At 36.1% G+C, this 23856-nt stretch overlaps 1 protein-coding gene across 2 annotated transcripts in view; it reads right to left on the reverse strand.

The window, feature by feature from the left end:
- Nucleotides 1-23856, reverse strand: part of wun (wunen) — a 231924-nt gene that overhangs the window by 98080 nt on the left and 109988 nt on the right. The gene's annotated exons all lie outside the window — the stretch shown is intronic.

Here is a 23856-nt window from a genome sequence, read left to right on the forward strand (position 1 = left end):
TAATACAATATCTCCCGATTTTCGATATTTTGAACGTTTTAGCCTCATTATCACACCGAGATGGCTGGTATTTAGTCTCCTTTAGGCGTATAAAACTTTCCCCCAGAAATTTGTAGGTATAGGTCCACGCCATCATATAGCCCCCATAGAACGGTACCTTCCGAATTTCGGTATTTTGAAGGTTGTGGCCACATTAATCCACCGAAATGGCTGACATTTGTGGTGGAGGGTATAAAAAGTTCGGCCCGACCGAACTTAACGCTTTTCTTACTTGTTTAATATTACCACCAACACAGCTTCCACATAAATTATTTGTTATGGTTCATTTTATGCGACCCCGGCTAAAACACTTCAATTAATATAAATATATTCATATTGTATAAAATATATTGACAGTTCGCGACTTATTAAATGGTGAACCTCAACTTCAACGATTGTAAAACATTTTTGAATATTACCATACAATATGGATGGCTAACGATAGATAGGGCACTTGTCAAACATTCAACCCCGAGTTCAGTATCTTAAACATTATCATTGATATTCCGTGCGGTCCCAACGCTTTCGATCATTTCGCGTTTCGGATGCCATCTGCAACATTGCTCATCGTAAATTGTGGTGGTATCTCCTCGGCCGAGAGAGCTCCTATACGACGTAGCACTAGAGTTGGGTAATCTAGTTCCTAGTTCACTGTATTAGTTCCTAAACGTATGAATAACGTCATAAAATCTAACGTGTGATATTACGTATACACAGTTCGTTGTTACAAATGATGTGGGTCATTTGGAACTGCGTAGTGAACTAGATAGTTCCATATAGTTCATTTGGAACTATAAATTTCCAGTTCAAATAACCCGGCACCTCTTCGGATCTGTTACTGTCCCGCCGCTGAAAGTAACAATTGTTCTATCATCTTTCATTCGAGTGTGATTTACCCGTTGTCGTTGATTTAACTGTGTCATTTAATCCTGTACCAATGTTGCATTGCTTTAGGTGGTCTACCCACTTTTTCCGCTTATATTCACCTATTGCCTGATGACTTCAAGAGTAAGTTTTCTAAATCATGGGTCTTCTCATTTGCTAGTATTGATGTCTCTGCTGGGAAATTTGGTCTGGTTTCTGGTATTCGACCAACAGGTATGTGACGAGCGGCTGCAGCTGTGATGATGTCTCAGAAAGTTCTTTCAGCTACCCGAGAATCTGTGGGAAATGGACAGCTCTCTGAACCGGTGATTGATAAATTTTATGAACCCTTGCCAATCGGGTTTCCATGGTTCAGAAAAGTATGGCCGTCACAGGTTATGAAGTCGGGTGGACTGTTAACAGAGACGATGATAGGAAGACGGTCTGAGCCAATAGAAATGACGGGTTACCATGACGTCATTTATCGGACCGGGGACCACAATGCTGATGGCTTGCGAGCTGGAACAATCTCCTCTCACCTTCATAGGACCGTCCTCGTTCACTGTGCAAAATGTGGAGCTACCAATTTGCATTGCATTGCACAAGTCGGAGTGCCAAAGCTAATGCAACACCACCACGGCAGTTCGACACTTTACTGCTACTACGCGGAGGAGAGGGACTTGCCTTCCTAACACACCCTTATATGACCGTCTTGACAAATTTGATCGGCCAGCGCTGTACCGGTCTGGTAATTGCACAAGTCGGAGTGACAAAGTGCATGCAACACCACCTCGGCAGTTCGACACTTTCCTTCTATTAAGCTGAGGAGAAGGACTTGCCTTTCTAATATACCAGTCTATCCAGTACAAACCTACCTTGCTTGAGCATGATTTTAGTTACCTAGGGGTACACACGCAACGTTGCAAGCTACAGGTGTCTGTGAGCTTTCTTTCCTGGATCGCCACGATCATCATGTTTCTCTGACTCTTAAAGTCGCTGACTTTATTGTGAAGACCGTTGCAACTGAATTCCTGGAACAATGCATTTCCATGGCGCTGAACAAAAACATTTGGTGTTAGATGCTTCATTTGATGTTATTGTGGAGTCTGCGACGATGAATCCTTCGTTGAAGTGGGAACACGCTGGTAGATGTTCTGGCCAAGCAAACAGCAACATAAATTTTGACCGTAAAAATAATTTCCGTCGTAGGCGCCGTATTCGGGAAGGTCTAGAAACATGTAGTGTGTATATCAATAGGAATATTTCTGTTACAGAAGCTGACCATCAATGTCAGATTATGTTCCGCGTGTTCTGTTTCGCAGATGGCCTCATTAATTGGGTCCCTGGGGAGTTTTATTCCTTTCTTAGCTTTGCGGGATGATCAATAACCTTTAGTAATGTTTTCTGGGGAATTTTCTGCGTTTGAGGCTTCTGTGAAAGACGTTGGAATGGGGGCAGATACCTGAGGACCGATAATGTGGATCGGGTCTTAGCCAGAAAGCCAGCACGTAAGTTGTCAGAGCTTGACAGAATACCTGATACAGTATTGACAAGTAAGGAAAAAATCAAAGTCGGTCGTGTCGACCCTAAATCACTGTGAGGAAGATTACTTTCAGACCAAGTTTTCCAATTTCCCTCAAAACTGAACACACCCAATCTGTTTGGTACATCAAATACATGAAATCGGGCGAAAATATATATTGGGGTTATAATCAAATCTGAACCCATTTCAGTATTACATTGTGAACTTATTTCTGGACCAAAATAATTCGAATTTTACAAATTTTATCAAATTTGGATAGCCGTGGCGTTAAGAGCTGTATCCTCAAATACATGAATTAGGCCGAAAATATATATAGGAGTTTTATCCAAATCTAAAGCAATTTCAATATACATAATTTGGCTATGTGAAGACTTTATCTGTAACCGTTCTATAGATTCATTTTTTGGAGGTAACTCCGATTCTGATGTTATATCTCCAGCCAATTTACTTTCAGGTGATGCTGTAATATACTCTCAAATTTTCAGAAAGATCTTCTGTTCAGGGGTTTTGGAGCCCATAAATTTCAAATAAATGTACAAACATTTTTTTTTTTTTATTTCATAGATACGAGGAAGAAGTTTCTGTTACTCCTAGGATGTTCGGTATAGAAAATAGATTATATAGGTCCACGTTTCCTAGAAGCGTACCTCCCGATTTTCGGTATTTTGAAAGTTTTGGCTCTAATATTCCAGTAAAATGGCTGAAATTTAGATTTTCTTGGGGGTATAAAACTCCAATATTCCAGTAAAATGGCTAAAATTTAGATTTTCTTGGGGGTATAAAACCGACGCCCTCATATAAGATTGTGGCCTTAATGTCGCACCGAAATGGCTGAAATTTGGTATTTAGTCTTCGTTGGGGGTATAAAACTTTCCACATGAAGTGTGTCGGTATATTTCCACGTATTTATATAGTCCTACCAGAACGGTACCTCGCGGTTGTCGGTACTTTGAACGTTGTGGCCTAAAAAATCCTAACGAAATAGCTGAAATTTGATATTTAGTTTTCCATGGGGTATAAAATATTCCAGAATAGAATAATTAGTAAAGAGCCACCATGTAGCCCAATGGAACGGTTCCTCCCAATTTTCGGCATTTTTAAGGTTTTGGCTCCAATATCCCACCGAAATGGCTGATATTTGGTATTAAGTCGCCGTTGGGGGTATAACACTTTCTCCTCAATAACCCAATGAAATGGCTGAAATTTGGTATTAAGTCTTCGTTAGAGGTATAAAATGTTCGACCTGATAATTGTTGGTATAGGTCCACGCCTTCATATAGCCCCCGGTACCTCCCGATTTGCGGAATTTTGAAGTTTGGGGTCTCAATAAACACCGAAATGGCAGAAATTTGTCATTTTGTCTTCGTCGGGAGTATAAAACTTTCCACCTAAAATTGTCGGTATATGTCCACGTCCTTATATGGCTCTCATTTTCGGTATTTTGAAGAATGTGGCCTCTATGTCACACCGAAATGGCTGAAATTTCGTGTTTAGTGTTCGTTGGGTTAAAACTCTCTAGAAGTTAGTTATCAGTATATTTCCACGTCTTCATATAGCCCCCTTAGAATCGTACCTCCCGATTTTCGGTATTTTGAATGTTGTAGCCTCAATATCCCACCAAAATGGCGGAAATTTGGTATTTAGCCTTCGTTGTGGTATAAAACTTGTGCCCTCAATATCCCGGGATGTTGCCAGAGGATACCAAAGCTCATTTCGGATGCCCCAAATGAGCTCTTTTAAAGGAAGTGTTATCAGTTTTCGAGTTCATAAATTTCAAACAAACATACAATTTTGTTTTTTTATCTTCTTTATATATAAAACACAATTGTCGTTTGTTGGTAATTGAATCAGTTGAAAACGGCTGGAGCGATTTGGATACTTTTTTTGTGGAAATGTTAGTCATAGTCCAGTTTAGGTTTTTATGCAAAGAAAAATTGGCCACGCCCACTTTTATAAATATGTTATATCTACGAAATTACTCAACAGATTTTCCTGAAATTTTCAGGGAACGTAGAGTGATGGCCCTCGGTTGAAATAGGCTACATATTTGGTTGAATTTCGGATCGGGCGGGGTACCTCCCCTATGCCCTATTTTTGTAAAAATGCAATATTTGCAACAATTACAAATGTATCGCTTTGAAAATTAATTTCCGAGTCAATGGCGATTGTGTCTCCTACCTTACGTGCTTATTTGGGACATTAAGACTGGACAACGCCCACTTTTTTAAATATGTTATATCTACGAAACTACTGAATCGATTTTCCTGAAACTTTCAGCGAATGTACAGGGTTGGTCCCCGATAAAAATAGGCTACACATTTTTGGACTTTCGGATGGGGCGGGTACCTCCCCTATGCCCTATTTTTGTAAAAAATGCAATATTTGCAACAAATACGAATGTATCGGTTTCGGAATTTATTTGCGAGTCAATGGCGATTGTGTCTCCAACCTTACGTACTTATTTTGGGACTTAAGATTCGACCACGCTCACTTTCTAATTAGGTTATATCTACAAAACTACTGTAGGGATTTTCAAGGAAATCGCGATTTGTCTAAACTTTTAAATCTTTAAAAATAAAAATCAAATGTCGTTCGTTGGTCATGGCATCAGTTGAAAACGGCTGGACCGATTTCGATAATTTTTTCTGTAAAATGTGCGCCATAGCCCGATTTGGTTTTTATGCAAAGAAAATTTACGACCACTTTTTTCAATTTTCAATTTTTATCATTTCTACAAGAACTACTGAACCGATTTTCCTGAAATTGCCAGGAAATGTACAAGGATGGCCCCCGCTTAAAATAGGCTACAAATGCAGTTGAATTTGGAAGGGGCGGGGTACTTCCCCTATACCCTACTTTTCTATAAATATTATATTTACAATAATTACGAATGTATCTAATCGGAAGACCTTACCAACTTTTTTAGAATCTAATGACTTGACCACACCCACTTTTTAAAATATGTTACATCTACAAAACTACTGAACCGATTTTCCTGAAAATGTCAGGGAATGTACGGGCATATTTTCTTGAATTTTGAAGGGGGCATATTTAAAAAAAAACGCCTTACCTTTATGAAAAGTTTACCACGCCTAATGAAAACAGGTTACATATTTTATTGAATTCCAGAGGGAGCGGGGTACCTCCCCTATGCGATATTTTTAAAAAACGTTATATTTGCAAAAATTATGCATGTATCGGATTAAAAACTTACGGATTAATCTACAATCTAGGTACTTCTTTAGGTCCTATAGGCCCGACCACGCCTGTTTTTTTTTTTAATATGTCATAACTGAAGGGATTTCCACAAAATTTGGGACAAAAGCTCAATGTTTGTCGTTGTTTCGTATATTTTATGAATTTCGGAAGAGGTGGGGTACCTTCCCCATGCCTTTCTGTTAAACGCTAACGTATGATTATATCGGTTTCAGTATACATTTTGGTAGGCAATGAAGTTGTGTGCACCCTAGGTACATATTTGGAGCCAAAATACCGGACCAGGCCTACTTTTTTTTAATATGTTATATCTTGAAAACTGATGACCACGCCCACCCTTTTCAAAACATTATTTTTCCAAAACTACTGAACCTAATATTCAGAAAATATTCAGGAATGTCCCGTGGTCCAAAAATCTATATATTTGTAGACGAATTTCGGGGCCTATTATTTTATAATCGCTATATTTGCTAAACTTATGAGTGCATCGGGTTGCAAATTAATTTTCGAGACAACGGTGGTTGCGCCCCCGATCAAGAAAAACTATATATTTACAAATTTACTTGAATGGTGAGGATCAACGGTCCAAAAGTCTCAATAAGCGGAAGAATTCGATTTAACCACTTTTTAACCTTTAAAATTAGATCGATTTAGGATAAAGACAGGGACATGGACGATAATAAATCCTAAAAAGCATAAAGTGGCAAAAATTCCGACAAAGTCCGTAAGAGAAAAGAAAGGTTACAGACAAAAAATCCTTCTCGGTTTGACAATAGACAGAAGAAGTGAGGTAGAAAATACCTATTTTTGAATTTTCAAGCATAAAGTCGATAAAAAGTTGTCATTAAAACTCATTACGACGGGCCAGCAACGCGGACCGGGGTCTGCTAGTTTTATAGATAAAGATGCGTCATCGAAGTTGTCAATTCCATAGAATATCTGTCAAATAAATGACGCATTTGCCCTAAACACTTATTTTAAGTACAAGTGTAAATTAGGTTTTACCATGTTGAGCGCAAACTGCTTCTTCAAATTACTTTCCTATTCATTTCATGGATTTCAAAGCACTGTGCAAGTCTCTAACAAACGTGCTGTTTGCATCAAATACAAAAGCTCCCCAATAGGTAATAAAAATAATAGAGAATCTCATTTCTCGCACATGGGAAATGAAAGAGAGCTCATTGTTGGGGGTTACATTGTCAATGGCAATTTACCAAACAACAAAGAGAGCAAATACAAAACTCTTTCTAATGAGAATCAAAGGGTAAAAAATGAAAGCAAATCAAAACTACATATTATTGAGAGCTCTTTGTCTTGTTTATATGATTGCCAACAATGCAACGACAATGTGATTCACCATGCCACGACCGACAATGAGTTAAAAAACGTCATTTATTTCAAATGTGGACCACAGACTAATTTAAAAATGCGAAAAAATGACTGAGATTTGTCGTCATACAAAATGGCAAACAAAAGACATCAGATTGTGCACAGGAAAGTGTTCGGTGAGATTAGTAAAAATGATAAGGCGATAAAAACGAGACATACAAAATATAATTATCATAAATAAGGGTTGCCAATTGCAATAAATATTGGGATTTTCCGTCGATTGTGGCAGCAAACATTACCTTTACTAATTTATTAATACCCCTATTAGTTAATTACAACCAAAACAACTTTATAAATGATTGACCGCAGCAACACTCAAGTAGAGACCATTAATCAAGTTGTCATTTAGCTCTTTTTGTAGCATTTAAATGCTTTACTTGTTTTACCTTCAAAACAACAACACCCACTGCATTTTGCATAAGCCAAATATTGATATCCATGGCTTAGTCGATGCAGTTTTTTCCTTTTTTTTGCGATTTTTGCTGCTCACATTTATTTTTAGCCCATTCAGCACCATTGTCAGTTCATTAATATTCTTGGTTGGTAGAAAAAGGAAAAGAAAATCTGCATAAATGCTTACCAAATTATATGATATTTTCAAAAGGCGATTATGTAATCATTTTTGTTAATTTTTACATTTGACATGGCTTTTTTCTTGATCGACCAAAGTGGCGTGAATGGGGGATTATCTTCCACCCAACCCACATGAATATGTATGTATGTGATATGTATTTTATGCGAACAATACTTCCAAGCATAGAGTGGAAGTAATTTTGGTCCAGCTTAAGGGTAATTTGAGTTTGATTACCTATATCATGCTTCATGAGATAATTGGTCTGTTCCAGTACTGCAAGAATTTACTAATTTTCAGCTTCTCTGAATGGTTTCATTCTCACAACCAAAACGAAACCACAAACTTTTTCAATGTAAAAAGATGAAAACCGTACGATTGCTCAAATGTACTTCGGCTATGCTTTGCCGAGTTGTTTCATTCACCACCGAAACAAAAAGATTTTTTGGCAAACGTTTGCCGTGCGTTATGGTCAATGACACACACAGGCACACACGCACATGTGATTGCATAACAACCCTATAAGTTAGCATCAACCATGCTGATTCAGCATACCACAGTGAATTTTATCAACCACCAAATGTTTTTGATTTATTCACATGTGTTTAGTACTATTAAGTTTTTTATCTGCTCTTGTGCAGTTGAGTACTTTTCGCTAATCGTTTTGTTCGCACTCACGAATGTAAACAAAACGAAACTAAACAGCGAACTCCGTCAGCGTGGGTTATGTTTGGTTTTGTATTGTTCTATGGAAAATACGAAAAGAAACCATTGTAAATGTTATTTAAAGTATTTTTACGTACGCTGTTTTCCTGAGAAAGTAAAAGTAGAAGCATACTAAACGAGAATCCTGCTACAAATGTATAACTTCTCAAAATTTCATCAGCATATACCATTAAATGATGTTGACATTTTAAAGCCCTATATGCGTATCTTGTACCCTCCACCATAATGTGGAGGGTATATGAAAGGGTCATTGTCACTTATTGAGTACAAAAAATTACATTTTTCATGAATTTTTTACGAGATATCTACCAGTTTTCATATGATAGATCACACCTTAAGCTACTTTCGGAATTTTTTTGTTGAAAAATATTGCACAGTGTTCTGACAAATGGCCTACGAAATATTGTTTTTACAGCAGTTTGCGATGCCCACTGTAGCTCGAAAACGAATAAACCGACCAGCATATGTTTTTGTGAGACTCTTAAGAACCCAATAATCATGTACTTAAGCGAAACAAAATTAAAAACATCCATTTTTAAAAATAATTGTGAACTGTCAAAGTAAAAATTTCGATTTTAACTAAAAAAGGATAGTTTTTTCGCCATAAATCCGTCAAAAAAGTAAAAGTTTTTTATATGTATAATAATCCCACAAAAACATATGAAGATCGGATCATCAGTTTTAGAGCTACAGCAGGCACCGCATTCCAAAATGCAATTTTGAGAAAACCGCGTTTCAAAATCACAATGAATTTTCTATTCTACCTTTAAAATTTGTAAGTGGCCATAACCCCTTAAATTTATTTTATCCTTTTGTAACGCATTAAAATAATCATTTGCGACCCTATTAGGTATATGTACAGTGTCGCCAAAACTAAAGCACCTCCTCAGTACATTTTTTAAAATGATAATTTTTAAAAAAAAACAAAGTTATACATTTATTTTTTATTTTTCTTTTTATTTATTTATATCTTTATTGTTGGAAACACACAAAAATAAGGAATTCAGAATTCAATAAACAAAAGTTAAAATTCAAAAAGCATTTTAGGTCGCAAATATAAGCGGACAAAACTAAAACACCCGCCCACTTTAAGGTACAACAAAAACTATTGAAATCAATATTTCGTTGCGTATGCTATATTCTGGATGATACAAGCACATCTTTTAGGCATAGAGGATAATAAATTATTAATTATTGCAGGAGAAATAATTGATTTTCGGAAAATTTAGCTTAAATCCTAGAAATACTGAAAATCGGGAGTTATACCCAAATGTGGACCCAGATCCACATTTTTTGGTGGAAATGTTTTGTGACCACTAGGAACCCTAAGTACCAAACTACAGCTAATTTAGTAGAAAAATGTGGCTTTAATACTCAAAATACCGAAGATCGGAAGGTACCACTATAAGGGGGCTATACCAAAACATTATCTAATCTAAGTTGATTTTCAAGGATTCGGATGGCATAAGGCATAGATCAAATGGGCAACGGTTAAATCCTAACTATTGTAATGGCACTGTATAACATGGAGGCGGAACGCAATGGTCTGGGTTTTTTTTCGGGGCAAGGGATTGGACCAATCCATAAAATTAATGGAATTATGGAATTCAAGTATCGTAACGTATAAAAAGGCCTGATGTTGCCTTATGCTGCAGAAGAGAAGCCACTTAGATGTATATTCCAGAAAAATATCGAACCAAAACATGTATCGAAAGTGGTTAAGGAGTGATTCCAGAACAACTAGACAGAAGTTCTCCGTTGGGCCTACCAATCCCCTGATTTTAGCTCTCAATTGGGACTTGTGGGATATCGTTAGTAGAAAAATGTGGCTTTAATACTCAAAATACCGAAGATCGGAAGGTACCACTATAAGGGGGCTATACCAAAACATTATCTAATCTAAGTTGATTTTCAAGGATTCGGATGGCATAAGGCATAGATCAAATGGGCAACGGTTAAATCCTAAATATTGTAATGGCACTGTATAACTTGGAGGCGGAACGCAATGGTCTGGGTTTTTTCGGGGCAAGGGATTGGACCAATTTATAAAATTAGTGGAATTATGGATCGTTTCAAGTATCGTAACGTATAATAAGGCGTGATGTTGCCTTATGCTGAAGAAGAGAAGCCACTTAGATGTATATTCAAGAAAAATATCGAACCAAAACATGTATCGAAAGTGGTTAAGGAGTGATTCCAAAACAACTAGACAGAAGTTCTCCGTTGGGCCTACCAATCCCCTGATTTTAGCTCTCAATTGGGACTTGTGGGATATCGTTAACTCAAAAATCATTGAAATATGGGGGTTTTGGGGGGTTATGGGGATTTCTGAGTAAACTCGGACACTTTTTCAAAAAGTTGTTTCTGATTTCCTTTATTTTTTGCTGTTGTGATGCTGCTCATCAATAAAACATTTCAGTATATTTTCAGATTTTTTTGACTAACGGTTTTAGAGATATCATGCTTTGAAAAAGTTGAAGTCTGTAAAAACTATAGGCAAAGAAATACTCATAACTTCTTTAATATTTGTCCAAATAGACAAAGAATATTTTTTTGTATTTTTGTTTTTTTTATTAGCTAATAAACTATAGAGAAAATAGAGAAAAAATGTCACAGTGGGCTTGGGTGCAATTTTCGCAATTAATTATTTAAAATCAATTCTTATCAATGATTGTACTCTGCGATTTTCTTGAAATTTTTCTGTATTAAACTACGATTAATTACAAAAATGTTAAGTCATATTTGGTAGTGGGAATAACTACTATTTTTTTAAATTTGTCAATACAGTATTCCCTTTTTACCAGTGTGAAACATACATACAATAAACAATTACATGCATTTTTTAGTGGGTCGATTCCGAATTGTGACACGAGTCATGTCGTGTTGCCAGATGCAATTTTTCATCACGTATGGCAACATTCGCCAAATTTTGTCGTCATAACGTTCATTTTCCGGCGACAACAAATTAGCTGTTGCCGTGCATTTTTACAAATGAATAAAAACGAGAAATTGAAACGTAAAGTCCAATTTACATATGCATATTAAATGATTTCGTTTTACGAAATCCTAGAATCAAATGAAGTGTATTTACATCTGTTTTTTTGCGTCATTTGCTTACGCACACAATCACACATACACACTTATACAATAACACAAACACACGCACACAATATATTTATTCATCAAAATAGGAATTTCACAACACAAATGTGTATCAAATAACTTAAATTAATTCCAAAAAACATAATTTTTGCAAGTTTTTTAACCATTTATTTTCACTTTTGTCATCGTTTGAGTATTTTTGTTTTTCTACAACACAAACAAACAAAGACATCATAAAACAGTTGCATTTTTCGGTAGTTTATGACAGAAAAAGCGGGGTTGCTTATAATAGTATGGTGTTTTCGTGCGTTGTTTAGAATAAATGACGCAGCTATCGTCATTTATTTTTGTATGGCAAATGACGCAAAATATTGCCTGTTTTAGGAAATAAATGACGAATCAGCTCTAAATGACGAAAAAGGTGCTAATGTAAATTGGACATAAGTAACATTTTCATTTATTTTTAGTTACTTTGTTTAAGATTGTATATGTTTTTTGTTGTTTCAGTACTTATTATGTTAAAAATTACTACAAAACAGCAATTTGAAATGCTGGTTAAAAAAATGGAAGCCCGCCCAAACGTAGCTCGAGGAGTCCGACTTTTTGGCGAAATTAAAGCCACTTTTTATCAAGGATGTCATTAAATTGTTGTGGTCCACCAACCCGTACACCAGATGAATGTCACAGGGTGTGGACTCATTTTAAATCCAAACTAAATAAAAAATCTCTCAAAATAAGAAGAACATTACAATTACAGGAGGTGGACCATTACAAGAAATATCTTAACACTTAATACTTTTGACAATTTGAGTTGAGCCATCCCGAGGTTAAAGTCATTGCCATGGGATTTTTGAAAGCTTCCTTCTGCAACAAACCTTAAAGCAGCACACACTTTAAGGAGTGGTTATATTGCTGTTGATATGTGTGTTTTTTAAAGTCATTTTTTAATGCCTCTACTATATAAATAACAGCGTCTTTTGGAAGCCGAAAATATACTTTAAACCTAAAAAATTAAAAACTATGAATGTTGGAAACCAAACATACTCACAATACTGAAGGCAAATCTAAAGGATTCGATTTATCTATTAAGTGTCGTCTTATAGAACCTACATTAACTATATTTTCTTCTCTATCATCGAATAATAGTTCCACTGAGCTTATCATTTAAAAAAAGTATAACTTTTGTGTACAATTTGATCTGATATTTCTTCTAATTTATTCAAAACAAGCCACCATCAACTTGTCAAAGATTCCGATGACAAATATTGATGATCAAAATCTTCTGATAAGAAGAACAAATAAAATAAAGGTGGAAAAAAGCTGCCTTAGTATTTGTAATAAAGCATTGAAAAATAGGGTTACCAGCCAAGTCGGACTATAGGAAAGGTTTGGAATTAAATGACTAACATTAAAAAAAATAAATAAATAAATAAATAATTCGAATATACAAATTTCGAATGATTTGTGATATAAATGCTAGTCTCCAAGCTTAGCCTTCGTCCACCCACTAAAAAAAAACACCATTCAATATGCCTGATGATCGGTCTAACCACCCGTGAAACGTAGCATAGTGGTTGAATGTGTGGGACTTCGGTGGATTCCTAATTTTTCAATGTACCTATTAGGTCTAAATAGCTCAACTCGAAAGAGAATTAATTCAAATATCACTCTAAAAATGACCTTCGCCTTAATAAGGCAAAACAAAAAAATGATTTCAGCATGAGCCAGGCTGGGATTCGAACCTGGGACCCCAACAACCAAGTGACACGGTTGCAGGCGTCTTAGCGTTCTAAGCCACCATCAACTTGTCAAAGATTCCGATGACAAATATTGATGATCAAAATCTTCTGATAAGAAGAACAAATAAAATAAAGGTGGAAAAAAGCTGCCTTAGTATTTGTAATAAAGCATTGAAAAATAGGGTTACCAGCCAAGTCGGACTATAGGAAAGGTTTGGAATTAAATGACTAACATTAAAAAAAAAAAATAAATAATTCGAATATACAAATTTCGAATGATTTGTGATATATGGTAAAATGGGGTGGCTTCGCCACTGGGGCGCCTTCGCCAGCACCGATTTTCTTGATAATTATAACTGCTACAGAAATGCCGTTAAAGGAAAAATTGTGAGTTTAACGAAGATCTTTCATCTCCCAAAAATTGGCATTTCTATCAAATATATGATTGCTGATGCACGCGGTTTCATGTTTCTGGGGTATTGCGAAAAATATTTATGGTAGGTATATTTTGTAATATCTTGTATACCTTTTGTGATATCAAAATTATATTTTATACCGTTAATAGACAACTACTGAAGAATAAAGATCCAAATAATTTGCATGATAAAAGTAATTATAAACGTCAATATATTCATATTATGAACTTTGTAGGGGGTGGGGCGGCTCCGCCATGATAGGGGTGTTGTGGGTTAATGTGAGAAATATGTCAGGTTTAACTTAAATTGTTTATGCTATTGATATACCACGCTATAATGTGAAGTTGAAATCAAATATTGTGCTAAACCTATCTAATTGGCAAAATTTTCACTTTTATGCCTAAATTCAAGGTACCTATATCAATTAACAGCTAGAATATCTTTCTTTTTGTAAATTTTAGAATCATTTTTGATTATTAAATAGAAAACATGTTCCTTTTATGCATAATTTTGATATTTGGGGAGGAAGTATGGTAAATGCCAGTTTTAGAGTCCGTTGATATATGTCCTATGTCGATGGCGAAGCTACCCCATGGGTGGGGAGGCTTCGCCACTTTTTAGACATTTTGTAAATGTTAAAAAATAATATTTTAAAAACAAAATTATAATCATTTATATATCAAAACTTATAGTCAAGACATGCTAATATTCTTACCAAAAATAATATTTGGAAAAACTTTAATGATGTCGATATGAGAACATTTTGAAAAAAAACGTGGCGAAGGCGCCCCATGTTACCATAAATGTTAGTCTCCAAGCTTACCCTTCGTCCACCCACTAAAAAAAAAAACACCATTCAATATGCCTGATGATCGGTCTAACCACCCGTGAAACGTAGCATAGTGGTTGAATGTGTGGGACTTCGGTGGATTCCTAATTTTTCAATGTACCTATTAGGTCTAAATAGCTCAACTCGAAAGAGAATTAATTCAAATATCACTCGAAAAATGACCTTCGCCTTAATAAGGCAAAACAAAAAAAAAAAAATGATTTCAGCATGAGCCAGGCTGGGATTCGAACCTGGGACCCCAACAACCAAGTGACACGGTTGCAGGCGTCTTAGCGTTCTAAGCCACCATCAACTTGTCAAAGATTCCGATGACAAATATTGATGATCAAAATCTTCTGATAAGAAGAACAAATAAAATAAAGGTGGAAAAAAGCTGCCTTAGTATTTGTAATAAAGCATTGAAAAATAGGGTTACCAGCCAAGTCGGACTATAGGAAAGGTTTGGAATTAAATGACTAACATTAAAAAAAAATAAATAAATAAATAAATAATTCGAATATACAAATTTCGAATGATTTGTGATATAAATGCTAGTCTCCAAACTTAGCCTTCGTCCACCCACTAAAAAAAAAAAAAAAACACCATTCAATATGCCTGATGATCGGTCTAACCACCCGTGAAACGTAGCATAGTGGTTGAATGTGTGGGACTTCGGTGGATTCCTAATTTTTCAATGTACCTATTAGGTCTAAATAGCTCCACTCGAAAGAGAATTAATTCAAATATCACTCTAAAAATGACCTTCGCCTTAATAAGGCAAAACAAAAAAAAAAAAAAAAAAAAAACGTTATTTTCTATCGCTTTACGTAATACAAATTTTAAATTTCGTCGCAGAGACGATTGACAACGCGACACGACTCGTATCGCAATACGGAATCGACCCATAGATTTGTTTTATTTAGAAAGTTGTATTAAACATCTTAAAAGCTCCTTAATTTTTCAGGTTTGAAAATGGATTAGCAATTATTGTACCAGCATTAGTGGGTATTACTGAATAAAAATTTTTTGTGTCCACGATATCCTCTTTCTTATTTAAATAATAATCTTCTGAACAAAATATCACTTTAATATTTTGAATATTATTCGGCTCGGATGCTCATTCGCGGAGCTGCGGTTTGATTTGATTATCAATTTCGATAGTTTATTGTCCGTCAGTGGGTATCACTGATTTCGCGTTATTTATTCGGACAAGATTGGATGACCATTCATTAAAAGCTTCTCTATCAAAAATTATGGACATTGACCCAACTTTCGACGTGGATAAACACGGCAAGAGTGCACCGATCAAATTTAATCTTTGTATGTCGATAAAGGACCATCCTATAACACTATGAAAACCAGGTAGTAGTCCACATCCTCCAGTACCACCGATTTTCGGTATTTTGAAGGTTGTGGCCAAAATATCACACCGAAATGGCTGAATTTGGCATTTAGTCTTAGTTCGATGTATAAAACTTTCTACCTGAAATTTGTCGGTAAAGGTCCACATCACCATATATTTTTGGTATTTTAAAGGTTTTAGCTACTTTATTTTAACGAAATGGCGGAAATTGGGAGCATGTTTGGAGTCGCTTTAATGTATGTAGTCTGCGCAGCTTCACTGCATCTAACGCGAAATTTTTGTGACATGGTAACCCTGCCATTAGATTATAAGCGATTTTAGATTTGATTAATCGAGTCAATTGCATAATGAACTATTAAACAATAGGTTAAAACATTTACGGTAATATCTCCCATTATTAGATAGCTAAACACACTCAACTTAAAACTTTCGATAAGTGACTCAGAGTAAAAAATCGACCTCACAATGGTGAGCGAGATACAGTTAGTCAACTATATTATTGCAAACGATGAAGTTTTAAGAATTTAGACGTTTAATTAGGAATTACTACAAGAAATTCTTTCAATAATGTTGGGCTTTTTGTAAATATCTGTTGATTAACCTGTTAATGACAACATCAAGCCAATAAATCCAGAAATCGGTTGGAAATAACAAAAACAACGGGCAAAAAGGATAGGTACCTGGTTTTTGTGGTATCAACTAAATAATTGCAAAATGAATAAATGTGCAATAAAATCGTGGAGTTTCCCCCACGATTTTATGCATTTAAGGGTTTTTATGGTATGTGGACATGTAAATCCATAATTTTTGATCATAAATTAAAAAGAGAAAGTCAGGTTAACGGTTTCGGAAAATATGCTACATTTGGCCTATTCCAATTATAATAATGGTAAATCCGAAAGAGAAATCCCTAAAATCACCTCTCGTAAGCTAAGAAGTGTATACAACATCATATACCGCACCGAGAAAGAAGCCAGGTTCAAACTGAGGGCGATACAGGGCAGGTCCAAAATAATAACCTCACGAATTGACTGTAGTATGATTAAAGAAATTAACGAAATAGCTCAAAGCAGCACCAGAAAATAGCTTTTTCTAATTAAAAATGATTTTGGAGTAAGTGTGTCACATGGAAAAGTCAGAAAAGTGGTACATAATAACAAACACTCATCACGAGAGACTAGGTAAAAACCATTGCCCTCCTATCACAATATATAGAAACTATTCCGACTTGTTATAGACAACTTTTCACGCCATCTTTAGTATTGGGATGGTGTTATATTTTCTGATGAGACAAAAATTATGTTGTCCTATCACAATGGACTTCAAAAAGTATTGGGAAAACCCTCGAAAGCCATGGAAAACAAAAATTTAATACATACCGTAAAGTTCGGAAAACTGTCACTTATGGTATGGGGTTGTATACCAAGCAGTGACCTTGGTAAAATCCTGATTTTGGAAGAAACAATGACATAGGAGGTTTATTTAGATGCTTTAAGAAAATATTTAACCAAAAGCGTCAAGAAATTTAGGCCAACTGACCCTGAAAATTTAAACAAATTTCAATATAAGTACTACCAAGACAACGACCCTAAGCATAAATCTCAGACTTGGTTGTTATACAACTGTACCAAAGTCATTTACACCCCGTTCCAGTGTCTAGATATTAACCCCATCGAAAATTCATAGGTACACCTGAAGGAAAAAGTCGGGAATAGGTCGCCCACTTACCTGGGGGACTAAATAAAATGCAATAATGAAGAATGGCTAAAAAATACCATTGGAATATGACATTCCGAAACTTATTTATTAAATTCAGATACGTTTACAAGCTGTTTTTGATGCCAAATGTGGGAATACGAAATATTACAACCAACTTTGCGAAAAATACCGTGAAAGACTGAAAAGTTGTGAATTTTGCAATTCTTAAGTTGACAGTGCAAATAATGAGTTTTACTCATTTTTGTTAATTTTAAGAAAATGTTTAGTGAAATTTAGCTACTTTTTATTTTATTATATTAATAAACATGTGTAAGAATTGCATTGTTAACAAAAATATTAATAATGATATTTATTTATACCAATAAAATGATGTTTTATTTAAAATTTTGTAATAATTTGGGTTTGCAATAATTAAGTTGACTAACTGTATGTAGGTACTCATGTTTATTACCCCAGCCGAACAACAAACAAACACACACCTACAAATGAGGGCAAAGCCAACAACAGGTGGAATAGTAAACAAAAAACGAGGGGTTTCCAGCTACCACTGGTGAAGAATGTGAGGGAGGTAGGGAGAACATTAAAAACAACCAATATTGACAATCGGAAAGCTTGTTACTCGGATGGAAGTCAATATTAACGAAAAAAAATAAACGATAACAATACTCCCTCTCTATCTCCCCACCAATCTTCCACCAATATTCAATATTGAAAAATGAAAAAAGTAAAACATGTTTTTAATTGCTTTTACAAACTATGTCTGTCACTTTTTTATCTGAAAATTCCAAAAATAACAGCCAGTGAGCAGAAGCGTATGAATGCGTCATATTTCGGATACGTCGCATGATTAAAGTTGGTGAAGCTTCACAAAAAATAAGAGTTGTCCATATAAAAACTTAAACCAAAGAAACCGGTTTTATGCCAGCAGTATTTTTTATTTGCCAGACTCTCGGTATTTTTTGGCGTAAATAAAAGTATTGTGAATCCAGTTCGTTTTGTTTATTTGTAAGCCCAATATGGGTGGCAAATAATTCACATGATAATGAAAAGATTTTTTTTTTTTTTTGATAAACGGAAAGTTATCTTTAAAAATTGTTGTAATTGCAGCTAAGATTAGAATTTATTTTTACTGTAAAGTTAAATATAAACAAAGAGCGATATAAAAATAGTTTGTTGCCATAACAACATTGAATGTAAAGGACTAACTAATATCCAGGGTTGCCATATAAAAGATGTACACAGGGATAGTAGGCAGAAAGTTAAACCATGGAAAAACCCCTCTATCATGGAAGCACAAGTAATAGTGAAGTTCGATATATTACATACAGCAGATTCTTTTTATACCCTCAGCATTTATGCTAACGAGGGTATATACACTTTGATACGACCAAAAATGTGCCTCATCGAAATAACGGTTTTAGACCCCAAGTATAGCTCTGTTCCTTTAAGTGCAAGAATCTTATAGTTTTACCACTTTTTACTCGAAAAGCGTTCCTTTACTTCAGACACAATACAATTCATATAGGAGCAGTTTACAATTTTTACTACTTTTGCCGGTTTTACCATTTTCAAAAGTAAAGGAACAGACCATATATTTGGACAATTTGGAGTCGATTTAGTCATGTCCATCCGTCTGTCTGGCTGGTGCGTACGATAACTCTCGAACGGATTAACCGATTCGAACCAAATTTTGCACTTCGTAATATTTTGCCCAAACTTAGTTTAAGTTCGAAGATGGGTACCTCCTACCTTAAGTTCGGGTACCTCCCACACAAAATTTCGAAAATGTTCGGAAAATTTGTGCGCACGATAACTCTTGAAGGGAGTAATCGAATTGGCCCATAATTTGCACATCCTGAAACTTAAACTTCTACCAGGCTTAGATAAGGTTCCAATGTGGACTCAATCGATTCACTCCTTCGAGTACCTCCTACACAAAATTTCGGAAAAGTTTAGTTTAGGATCAGATCTCGAATCAGTTTGGTTTTTGTTGTAACAACGTGTACTCACTGCCCCTCATTTGACGGCACAAGTTTCATCAGGGGCAAGTCCATACTTCCTGAGCAAATAGCCTGAAAGGTGCAAAAACCCCTATGGCACCGTGTGTAGTGGTTGGAGCGCAAGATAACTCCCGAATGGATCTGCCGATTCTGTCCAAAATTATACCTTCGTAATATTTTGTCCAAACATATTTTAAATTCGAAGATAAACCATATCGGTCCACTCCTTCAAGTAACTCCCCAACAAAAGTTCAAAAAAGTTGGGAAAAATGTGCGCATCATAACTCTTGAAGGGATTCACCGATTTGGTCCATACTTTACACATCTTAACTTCTCTAACAGGTATAGATCAGGTTCGAATATGGACTATATTTGTCCACTTCTTCGGGTACCTCCCACACAAAATTTCGGATAAGTTCACTTTAATACCTGCTCTCGAATCACTTTGATTTTTGTTGAAGCAACTTGCATTTTCTGCCTCAATTACGACGGCAAAATTTTTTTCAGGGGCAAGTCCATACTTCTAGAGAAAACAGCCCGAAAGGTGTAAAGCACGATAACTATCGAACTGATCAACCGATTTGGTCCAAAACCTGGTGGGCGCGATATCTATCGAAAACATATGACTCCCAAAATAAAATCCACTTCCATAATATACTATGTCGTTCATTCCTTTAAGTACTTATTCCGCAACACTTTTGATCTTTAATCCTAATCCACATTTTTGTCGGCACGTTCAAAGGTCCAAAAAGGGGCACAAAATTCTGAAAAGACCCTAAACTCTTTTAATCTGTCCGTAGATAATAGTTTCAATTCACAAAGGCTGAGGGTAGATCTCTGTCGGTAAAGTCGACTCATACTTTGTTACTTGTTAAATGTATACATATCGACACCTCCAAATAATAGTATGCTAAGTCTAAAAAGTGAGTTTTGCAGAAGAAGCTCTCAAAGTTTGGCAATTTTTTTGAACTTCAGTACTATGCTAAGTCAATATTTGTTTATAACTTCTGTTCGGATTGTCCGATCATTACCAAAATTTGACAGAATTTAAGAAAAAGGACTTTAAATATAAAAATGTAAAGAACTTGAAAACATGCTAAGTCGACTTAGCATACTATTGTTTGGAGGCGTCGATATGCAATTTGCTTTAAAATTCGACTCATGATATTGACGTTGTCACATAAACAAGTTTATTGTAACATTTTTTAACTTCTGCATGTATCTCGTGTAATATTCTCCAGCAGGATATTGAAAAGATCACACGGAAGGTTGTTTCGTTTTGTCTGAAACCACTTTGGATACTAAACTGTTCGGATATTTAATTTTATCTTATAAAACCGTAAGACGTTATTATTTTATTCCTTTAACTCACGCTGGAGCATAGGGCGCTAACAATAGCCGTTTTCCATCTTACTCCGTTTGGAGCTATATATCCAAGTTGATCCCAGGTCAATCCGATAGATCACATTTCGGCTTCTGTGGAACGTATTCAGGTTTTCTTTGGCCTTCCAATGTTTCTTGGCTGAACGAATTCCCGCTTTTTGTTATATTGTTGTCATAGCGGCGTACATGTCCAATTAATTGCCATTTACATGTTCGGATTTCAAATCCCACATGCATCTGATTTGCTTGGGGTAAGCGCTCTGCGTTCATTATTGTACGCGGCCGAAATATACGTGGAATACGGCGAAAGCAGCGATTAATAAAAACTTGTTTTGTAACGCCGTTGGTGATTGGATGGATATTGGATTCGAATATACGGAGCTTTGTTAGTAGGTTTCAGCTGTTGTTTTGCCAAATTGATGCCAGCATTCCAAATGATGCTTAGCTTTGGTAACCTTTGCTTCTACATATACTTCTGTGCCAGCAAGCTTCCCAAATAACAGAATTGATCTGCGGAGGCATAGCTTGGACCAGTTATTCGGTGATGGTCTTAATACTCATGTATTTAGGTTTTGTTGAATTTATCGGAAGGTCTGTGTCTCTCAGGGTATATTGGAGGTTTGTGACAGATTGTGTTAGGTCTCTGGCTCTGTTTGACAGTAGTAGGCAAATGTCATTTGCATAGGCCAAATAATTTAAAAATGTGCTATCAAGCTTAGGCGGAATACTTCTTTTCTGCAGTGAATTCCAAATGCAGGCACGGTTAATGTTGTCGAAAGCTTTTTCAAACTCGATGAAAAGTAGATAGAGCTCTGAATTAAATTCAACACTTTACTCAATAATTAACAGGATGGTATTTATGTGGTACGCGCATGAGCACCCACTTTGAAATCCGGCTTCGGCAGATTTTATGGAGTCCTCCTGGTGATATTTGATACGGTTGAGGATAATTTTGGCAATTATTTTATCATAGATGCTGGGATCAATATCGATATGATATTGTTCAGAATTAATTTCCACATTCAAAGGGCTTAAAAAGTGTTGCCTACGATATAGCTTGGAAAAGCTTTGAACATATAGGGCTATCTCCTCCAGAATTCGCCACCATACGAAGATCTGGACATTAGGGAAAATTGACAGATGAAAAGTAGCATTGATATGTCCCAATTATTTCACTGACAATATGCCTTTGATGTTTTCACACAGTATGCTGTAATAATACAGTAGAGCGTTTTATTGTTTTGGATGCTCAAGTTCCAATCATAGCTGTAAGGGGAAAGAAGACTGAGCAATTTACAAGAGCCTCGAACTTGCAGAGGACTGGTCCACAGACCAGTGCAAAGTAGGCAGCTCGTAACAGTTCTAGCCTTTCTGGTAAAGTTGGAGCTGAAAGGGGAATAGAATATGGTGAGGAGAGAAGTCAAATGGCTGAAGCGACTAACGTTCCATAAACCTGAAGGCAGGCTAGCCGGAAATCGAAGACGGCAGGCATGCGTGAAGAGGGTAGTATTCTCTGAAAAGAACATATAGTGAATATTTCGAAGTCGAAGTAAAGTAAAAGATTGTAGACAGCATAGTCTTTGCTGCACCAATGCCAAGCGGATGATACGACAATACTGAGGCTGGAAGTAGGCTCGGAAAGGGCCTTGGTGCTAGCCTCGGTCTACATGCCGTAGTAGTAACACCAATATGAAAGGTGAGTTCTTATTCGGCATCATTTTAACTAATAATTTAGGAGTATGCAATAGGATAAATAAGGCCACGTTCCAGAAATACTAGGTATGATGGGAGGTAATTGACCTCACTTTTCAATTCAATTGCCTGGTTTCTTCAGTTCTGAGTAAAATTCCAGAACTCCGCACAGCAAGGGAGGTTAACAGACAAGTTGAAGTTTTCACAAGTATTATCTTGATTCCTGTAAGATGTCTTGCTCATGAATGATTTCAAAATATTCCAAACTTATTGGGAGCATTACGTAAAGCCATGGCACGTGGGCGAACTTCGCTCTAGAAATTCTAGACCTACTGGTAAATACTCACCTTCCGGAGTGCAATGATGCCATTTTTTATCTACCTAGACTGCTCTAACGGCATTAGGGTCCTTCTCCACTAAATTGAAGACTGTTCAAAGTTGTAGGTGTATCGTGGGGGGTATAAAATATTCCGTTAATGAATGGTCGGTGCAGGACCACTTTTTAATATAGAACCCTACCTTCCGAATTTTAAAAATTTGAAAATTTTAGTGGCTAAATAGTTAAAACATACAAAGTTTTTGTCTCCGTTGAAATATACCTGCAAATAATTGCTGCTATAGGTTCGCATTTTTATATAGCCCCCATAGAACAGTACTATCCGATTTTGGGAATTTAAGGGTATTAGCCAACCGGTATTTACATATACCCTCAACATTAAAGCTAGCCAGGGTATATACACTTTCATACAGGCAAAACGTGCCTCATCGAAATAAGGGTTTTAGACTCCTAGTACGTTTGGACGAAATCCGTTTCGGACAATTAGGAATTGATTTAGCCATTTCCGTCCGTCTGTCTGGCTGGCTGGATCTTACGATAACTCTCGAACGGATCAACCGATTCGGTCTAAAATTTGGCTTTCGTAATAGTTTGTCCAAACTTACTTCTAGCTCGAAAGGAGTCATATCGGTCCACTCCTTCGGTTACCTCCCCCACAAAAGTTCAAAACTTTTCGCTAAAATGGTGAGTTGTTTGCTACACACAATGTATTGATTCTGTGTTCCACTTTAATCCCATTATAAGAAATTCTCTTAACTGATGGCAACCCTTACAGACCACGCTATTGAGTGATTGAGTACAACAATAAATAATGTGTGTTTTGTTATTGTACGTCGAGTTGTTGTATGTACATACGGCTCAGAGCCGTGTAATTCTAACAAAACTCTGGTGGCCCAAGGGTGATGTGGCAGCGGCGACGACACTAAAC

Source organism: Musca autumnalis, unplaced genomic scaffold (assembly GCF_047663935.1).
Source record: "Musca autumnalis isolate F117 unplaced genomic scaffold, ASM4766393v1 scaffold_5, whole genome shotgun sequence".
NCBI lineage: Eukaryota > Metazoa > Arthropoda > Insecta > Diptera > Muscidae > Musca > Musca autumnalis.